Raw genomic sequence first — 8,864 nt, forward strand, 5'->3', positions numbered from 1 at the left:
TATTCTGGGGATGCAGTCTGAAGCCACAACACTCATTGCAGAACAGCTCGCTTGCTCCTGTCCTGGGAGCAGGCAGCTTTCCAGTGCAAACAAAGAGCTGTAAGTAGTGGAGATTAATTCATCAACCCAACAAACTGGAATGCTGGATCTCACTGAATGGCTCATTAACCTAAACCATATTAAGCTGCTAGCACTAGTTAAAGTCGTATATAATAATGACTGACACTAAAGGGAACAACCAACTGGTACATTCACCCCTTATTCATTCCTTAAATACATGTGCCTGAACCATCTAGTGGAGCGTGGAGGGGTGCATAGGCTAGCTTGGAGAGGCTGCTCAGGAATGCCTTGAAACACAAGTTCAGGCTTTCATTTCTGCAAAGCAGAGCAATATCAGGTATTCTATGAATAGTAACATCAGTTTGACTCTAGATGGGCATGTAATTCCCAGGAGATCAACAAAAAAAAAAAAAAAGAGGAAAAAGAAAAAAGCCAAGCATATCTCTACTCTTAGGGTAGGCATATCTCAATTAGGGTTTGATCTAGAAACCTGGAAGGCTTATTCAGAATGCCAGTTTTTCTGCACCTATTTCTCTACCACTCCTGTTTGCAGCTGAGTTTACACAAGAGTTGACAAGAGGTATATACTTCTGGTACTTAATTGAGCTGAAATGCAGTTTAAAATAAGCTCTTTCAGAACACCTCTCTCAGAATACAAACTATATTCATTTTCCATACTTGACTTTCCATAGATGTGACTGTTCAGGATAGTTAATTCTCTTTATTTAAACCCAGAGTCCGTTACCTTTGTCTTCTGACTCTTTTGATAATATGGTTTCCGTGTCATGTGGGAAGCTTAAAAATATTCCTTTTTTTTTTTTTTCCCCTTTTTTCTTTTTATTTTGCTTCAACATTTTTTATCGCTATTAGGAAAACCCAGTCACAAGTAATATTTCTTCAACTGTACAGTCTTGGTGTGTGCAGAATTAGTCATGTGAGTCCCATTAAAGCTAATGGAAAACTTACACCGTGATGTCTTCTCCCATCAAGGTGCAATTTGTCCTTTTGAATCTTTCTGGCCATAAACACTTAGCATTCCTAAACCCAGCTTCCTGAAGCTTAGTGGCTTTTCAGCTATAGTTAAATTGAATTTACAACTACATATGCTTGTAGTCAGCTGAACTGCAGACTTGCACACAGATTTCTGCTATCTTCTTTTGACACAATATGCTGCTTACATTAGCAAAATCCCTGCTGTCATAATGTCAGTTATTCTTTCTAATACTGCATATTCTCCCCTTCTTATTCCCTCCCCACCCCTCTTGGTTTTATGTCCTATATCCTTCCTTTTGAAAAAAAACATGTTTGCCCACCAGCAGAACTCATTTATATGGGTAAGATATCAGGATTGTTCACATTTTCAGCTACCTTTTAAAATGAATATAAACAGCTAAGTTATTACCTGACTGTAAATGATTGCAATTAGTTCTGGACTGTGTTTCGGCTATCAGTACCCTTCCTCGCTGCCTTCTAATGGCACACAGCAGTCTTTCCACAGCGAGGCTCTTTGGATGGCCACTTGTGAGCACTATTTGCCTAAATTCAACCCCAGCTCTCTAATTTGCAGCCAGTGTTGGAAGTGGCTCAAGAGGATACCTTACTATTTTACCTATTAAGGACTGATCTAGCACCTACCATTGTCCTGTGGTTTTCTGTTCTTGACAGCAATTTCAAGGCAGTATAAATTTCTAGGGAAGTGATTCTCAAGCTAAACCTGTGGAGGTTCTCAGATGCTGTTCTCCAGCTAGAATCCTTTGGCCTTTGAGACAATAGGAGTGGACAAGGAAGCTCTCTGTACATCGCACCTCATGTTGGGGGTTGTGGGAAAATAAATCGCAGGCTCACTTTGAAATTGATGGTAAAAGGCTGATAAAATATGAACTTCCCTTTGTCAGTTATCAAAATACTTTGAGCAAGACTAAAATGCAAAAGGATGAACACAAACAACATCTGTATCTAATTACTCCATGGAAGCAAGAAGGGTTTAAAAAAACACTGCACAGGAACAGCAGCAGAGCTATTGGCAGAATGCTGCTTTTCTGTCCCTGCTTGCCCAGCATGGAGAAAGTTTCCTGGTAATTTCAGTCACTGTGGGAATGCTATTGCTTGTCAACAGTGAATGGAAAATGCAAACACTGTTTTCCATCAGAATCTGTGTTTTTGTTTGTTTTTATAGGTGACTTAGTGCAGTTTCCATTTAATAACATCCCCTTCGTCATGTAGGATTTGAGGGTATTTTTGTCAGGTTGTCTTACAAAAGTGCTTTGTTCTCTGACAACTCCAGACATGTCTCTGTAAACTTGGTTTGTAATGAGGAGAAGGAAATTGTGCAATTCAAAGGGTTTTCTCTCTTACTTCCCATCTGCTGTTCTTCTTTTGGTACAGAGGACAATGCAGGACGCCGTACTGCATCCCAGAACCCCCATATCTCAAACGTATTCCCGGTAGATTTTGCCAGAAGTATTCTTTACAAACACGCTCTGAGGGGTCAATATGACAACTCTGGTAAAGTGACCTGAGCTTGTAACTGTGTGGTGGTTGGAATGAAACCTGCAAATCACCTGTAGGTTTTAGCAAGGTGTGTTCAGGATTAAGGAGAAGGGTGAACGATCACTGAGGAAGGATTTGGGAAGGAAATGTCATCAAGAAACATTCACAAGCAAAATACAAAGTAAATAAAAGGACTACTGAGCACTGCTGATGGCAGATGCTGGTTGAGCAGGATGCAAATTGCAATCAACCCTTTACAAAAATAACTGGAACAGACTTTGTCTTCTATTTGGAGAATTATCCTTTCGCATTTGCTGCCATCCTTTTTTTTTTTTTTTTTTTTTTTTCCCCCTTCCTAGGATTTTCACTCTTAAATTTTTCTTACCAGTACTTCAGTATGTTCCATGCTGTCACAGATCAATCAATAGGTACGTGTAGACAAAACTGCTCTCTTTCTGAGAAGGGCAAGCAGAGTTCCGATTTCAACTGTATAAGATGATGATCTAGTGTCAGAGCATCCTCCAAAGTCACATTGTTAGTAAACCTTCACAGGCTTTTTTTATTATATTATTTTATTATTATTATTTGCAGGGGAATTGTGACTACTTCAGGGTTCTATGAACAAGAACTCAAAGCAAGGTCCTTCGGTCTCAACTCTTTGCAGAGCGCATCAGCTCTCAGACAGCATCATTTAATTTGTAATTATGATTATGTATTTTTTTTGAATAAGGAAGACAACTCTCTACAGGCTAAAGTAAATCTGGCACAGTATCATAATGTGACTGTTGCAAAAGGGGCCAAGTTCAGGTCAGTACTTGAGGTAGCTGCTATCAGATCAGTGTGGGGAACTGCTGAGCTCTCCCACAAGACTAGCTATTACAGATCCAGCTTCTCAGCAGTTGCTGTTGTCTGGAACAAATAGATAGCCTCTGTCTGAGCTCCTTGTCATCCCTAGGAGTGGTTCTGCTCTAGCTGTGGCCGTACCACATCTGGCAGAATAAAACAGCTTTTGAGAGGGAGCGCATATTAAATAGCTGATTTGCTTGTTGGCATTTTGCTCATTCTAAAGCTACTTGCAGATTTGACATAAAATTTGGTAGATTACAGAATCATCTAGGTTGGAAGAGACCTCCAATATTTTGTCCAACCCAGGCTTGGAGGAAGTATATTGCGGACAAGTCATAATGTTCACTTTTGGCCTTTTCTTTTCAAAGGTTTCAATTAGAAGCTTTAATTGGATTCTTAAAGGGTGCTTAACAGGGAAAGAAAATGACCTGCCTAGGTCAAATAAAACTAGTTTGACCCCAAACAAACTTCCTTTGCTGAACACTGTAGGTATGTGGCTCTGAAGTGATTTGTGATTACAGAGTCTGTAAGCAGGGAAGATCTCTCCATATTCATAGTGCTTTATATAGCACCATTTTAGAAGACACTAACTTCTGTTTATTAAAAGCATTGATGAAAATGAATAGCAACAAACAGCAATTTCCACTAAGTGAAAGCAACTGTCTAGCATGGTGGGGGAGAGGGACAAAAAGCCCCCCAAAACAAGGGAAAAATAGAACATCAAACTCCTTCCCCAAGTCCTGTCACAGTCTCCTTGCAAACAACTCTCCCCACTACTGTAACCTGGACTGTTTGTGGTCTGTTTCCTTCTTGCTTTTGCATGGCTCCTCATTTAGATGTTTTTGTAAGCGTAGAGGAAGGTAAAAGCACAGGTTGAATTTGCCCTAAATAGGAACCAGGTCCCTGCACTTCATGGGCATTCTAGGAAAGGTATTTCCTACCATGTAGCTTCTGAACTGGCACAGAAATGGAAGAGCTTTGTATCATCTCTTAATGAAATGTATGGTTAGCTCAGAACTTGAATATGAACAGCTGGTTATAAATGCACTGCAAGTAATGTCAGGTATATTCATTTATTATATTCATTTTAAGGAGTTGTATCTGATCTTAGTGCCTTCTGCAGCACCTCAGCCCCTCAGCGTATCTGATGGGATGCTATAAGGATTATCATCTCCACTTTCTGTACAGCCAAGTTAGCCAAAACTAGGCGACTTGACTAGCAGCTTGTGAAACCTGGAAACAGGATAAGGGACTCCAAAGGCGAAATCCTGCAGACTTTATTTATGTGAGTAACTCTAACTGGTCTGGATCCTAATTTCATGCCTTACTGCCTTAATCACAAAATAAGCCTTTCTCTGGGTAACAAAGCATCTCCAGAGAGGAAAGAGAGACATAAAGAGAGAAGAGAGAAACATAAAGCCTATCTCACAGAAGTCGTAGCTTGCTTACTGAGCCCTCTGAGGGAGAGGGCTTTTAGCCTTGCTTTCCTAAGCAGCCATTTTGGGACTGCAGTTGGTAAACACTCCGACAGCTACTTCTGTCTTCAGCAGGGACTGTTTTATCTTTTGGCTGTTGGTTTTACTGTGATTGTGCACAGTTTGCTTTCAAATCAAGTTCACAATGTGGAATTAAGATACAGTGTGTTCAGAATGTAGGACAGAATAGTAATTTAAAAGGCAAGAAAAGGTCTGGAAAGCCTGTAAGGGATATCAGAGAGCAGAAGTGGTTTCCATGACAACAAATCCACCAAAATCTTTGCATTCATATTGATTCTAGTGATGGATGAGCCAATTTGGGGGCAGGGAGAGAAAAAAAAAAAAAAAAAAGAGAGAGAAAAATGTTTAACCCTGATGAAGAACTCATTTTATTTGGGGGGGGGGGGGGAGGAGGAGGGAAGAGGGGGGAGGGAGGGGTGTGTGTGTGTGGAAAACTACAGAAGTCTTTCTTCCTAAAGTCCTTAACTCAGATCCCAACTAAAAGTGACTTAGTATGAAGTGTGGCTATGCTGGCTTATTCCCCTATCTCGGGCTGATTCAGTATGTAAGGTGGTTTGTTAATTGTGACCCCTGGTTGAGCCACGTGGGGGTGAATGTCACTGCAAAAAAAAAGGGACTGAAACAGCCCAAATAAACTTACAGGGATCAAGGAGGCTGCATCTCTTTGGAGAGTCACAGAGCTCAAAGCTGTGTGGCTCCTATGAGCAGCGAGCAGTGGTGCAGTCATGGAGCAGGGCAGCAATAAGCCATTTGCCACGCTGGAGCAGCTTTAAGATAGCTCTCTGCTGTGCTCAAATGTTCACTGAAGGATTTTTGCCTTTTATCTGCTTCTTAACTGTTTTTGCAGCTCATGCCAGGCAGTGACACACATTTACCCCCATGCCAGTATGAGCATTTATGTGGCTTTTGGGGCTTTCTATTGGGCAGGTAGTCAGAAGTGCCTGAGGAGCAGATACAGCTGTTTTACTAGCTTTTACAGTCCTGGGCCATATCATTGGCAATTATCTCCTCGTAAACTATTACTTAAATCAGTGCTTTTAAAAATGTGTGCAGGGAAGATTTTCAGTGTGCTGCTGTTGGTCTTAGTTGTGTATATGAGAAAAATAAAACAAAGGAAAATGGAACAGTGAGTCTCGAGGCTTCAGTGAGAAATGTATGAAGGGATGGAAAAAAAGTACTTTTATTTTGTGCCATATCATCTAATTTGGGTGCCATACATACTTCAGACACAGCATGCTTCTTGTAGTCATTGACACAAAGCAGCCTGGGTTTCATCAGTTAGTACTGATGCTCCATGGGCTAAATGCACACTAGCTATGCAGTAAATCTGCAAACAACTTCTAAAATAATTATGATCACGAACTCTTCAACATTATACATCCTTTAAATGCCTCAGACACCATCGTTCTTTAAAGAAATGGCTACATCTTTCTTCAATGTATTAAATGCTGTCTCAACAGGACTGAAACCTCACAGTAGTGGGGCTTTAGGGAAGGCTACATGGTCTATCATTTCCACCCCATGTGGAAAAGGCAGGAAGAGAAGCCTTATTGTGCTGCAGTACTGAAAGCAAAAGCAGGAAAGCAGAAATTAGTACTAATATTGCTCAAGGCATCCAGCCTTGACATCTTAGTCCAATGCTTTCCAAAAATCAGTGTCTACATGTAGGTTGTGATCTTACTCTGTTTGTTAATATCCATTTCTAATAATTCTCCTGTAACAAAGGGATATAGTGTAATGGAACTAACTTGTGTCTACTGGCTGCTGCGTCAGCAAGAAATGATGGACATGTACACACACAAGAATTTGGGCTGCAAGTAAGCAGGTTTTCTGGAAGGAAGATTGTTAGGGTGTAACCAGATTTCTGATAAGTGAGAGCAAGGGAGAGGCATAAGAACTTCTGCCCAGAAGAGATTTGCTGAAGACTGGATTAGCATGAGTTGAGCAACTAGCAGCTGTTGGAATAGAGGAAAGGTTTGGCTTTGGATGGCATGGGGGCTGTGAGACATGCTGACCCAGGCATAAAAACCTATCTTGCTTGCAAGGTAGTTAAATCATAAATCTTATTGTCTTGAGACTTTTAATTTCCAGGCTGAATTAATTTCAGTCCATAAGCAGATAATGAGCTGAGACACCAATATGGCTTATTGTAAAATGATTGATTCAAAATGATGTTGAGGAAAAAAAAGGGGACGTGAAAGGTCTTTAGTGTAGGATGTTGTTCTTTTTGCCATAACATACGTTGTCATGTTTGCAGTCAAGACTGAGACAGTACAAAGAGCCACTTTGGTCCAATAATGACTGTAGAACTGCATGGTGGAGTTGCCCTGAGCTCTTTGTTAGCAGCACAAACGGACCAATGATGCATCATATGAGACTCCTTCTTCAGGCAGTGAAGCTCGATTTACTCAAAACTGAAGATAAGTTTTGTCTGGCTTCTAATGGAAATATGTGGGACACTGTTAGCAAATTCTTACACTCTTGGCCTGCACAAGGTGGCAAGTACTTTGGTTTCATCTAGTTCTTGCCACGTATATCTCTAGAGTGAGCAAAGGATTGGCTTCAAGTGAAGCTACTTTGTCCATGAAAGTCATGGTTAAACTCATGCCATTTAACAGAGCCAACCATAACCACCAAAAAGAAGAGGGACAAGGATGGTGAAAAATGTGGTTTGGCTTCCATGCAGGAGCACGCCATACAGACAAGGGCTTGGAAATTCTTGGGGAGTGAAGGGGAGGGAAAGGGACAGAGGAGAGGAAGTATGATTAACCAATAAAATCTTTAGCAGTATGGAAATAAACAGAGAGAACAAACATGCAGTTCCTTAATGTAAACAGAGAGCAACCAAGGAGAATAGCGGGAGGCAAACTTAAAAGCTAGTGAAAAGCACCTTTGTTACAGTGCATAATTAGACTTTGAAATTCCTTGCTAGTGCAAGTTAGTAATAATAATTAAAAAGGTGGCTCTAGAACAGGAGGACATTCTTAGAGAGTGCTTATAGCCAGGCTGTGAATGCACAACCTGGAGCCACCATGTCCCACATGAAGCATTGTTTCCCTCATCTGGCTGAGCAGCTCAGGCTTGGTCCTACCAAGCTAACTGCCAAACCTCTTCTGGTCGCTTTGTCTCCCACCCTGTTTCAGGCAGAGCTGTCTGGGGGGGTAAAAAAGCATTGTACCATGAATCACTGAATGAAAACACTATTATTCTGTAAGAGTGTTAACTTCCATTTTCATTTATATATTTTGGAGGTCACATATGCTTGCAGTCTTACCACTTACACAGTAAAGAAAGCTTCAGTTGCATTTATCAAGTCTCTGATTTTAAATTCATAAGTTTTATTCCTATGGTGGGCTTATTGGGTGAATTTGCGATTTTTTTTAATGCAAATGTGATTTATTTAACTTTTAAAAGTCCCAATATCCACTGAAAGAGCTGAGCATGATGATACATAAACAGCTAGTGTTGCATCTACTCTGTGTAGCACAGAAATGGTTTATGTTATTTATATTTCAGTACAGAATGTGTGTTAAGTAGCTGTCTAGTCAAAAGTCTCTAGAAATTCTCTGTGGATTAAGTAATTGAGTTTCATTTCATCTCCTCTTATAATAATGGAAGGGAAACAAAGCAGGTAGATGAGGGTACTTGTCACTGAGTTATTTAACAAGTCAGTGTTCTGCTTACACCATTTGGATCACTTTTTGGAGGAAAAAAGTCCTTCTCTTCAAAGAGAGAGAGATAGACAAGCCATTCAGATCTAGGAAGAAGAGAATTCAGTGCCTGGACATCCAGATTCTAAGTTGTATATGGGCTTTTTACTGTCTCCCTGCATACAGAGATGTTGACCTTTAAAGAGCAATTTATCAAAGTTTCTGATTAAACAGGGCAGAACTCTCATCTGCTGTAACTTGACATAATTTCCTTGATGTCAATGGATTTAACTAGGAGAGAATCTAAATCACATTAGTTAAT

This window comes from Anas platyrhynchos, chromosome 13 (genome assembly GCF_047663525.1).
Source record: "Anas platyrhynchos isolate ZD024472 breed Pekin duck chromosome 13, IASCAAS_PekinDuck_T2T, whole genome shotgun sequence".
NCBI classification, from domain to species: domain Eukaryota; kingdom Metazoa; phylum Chordata; class Aves; order Anseriformes; family Anatidae; genus Anas; species Anas platyrhynchos.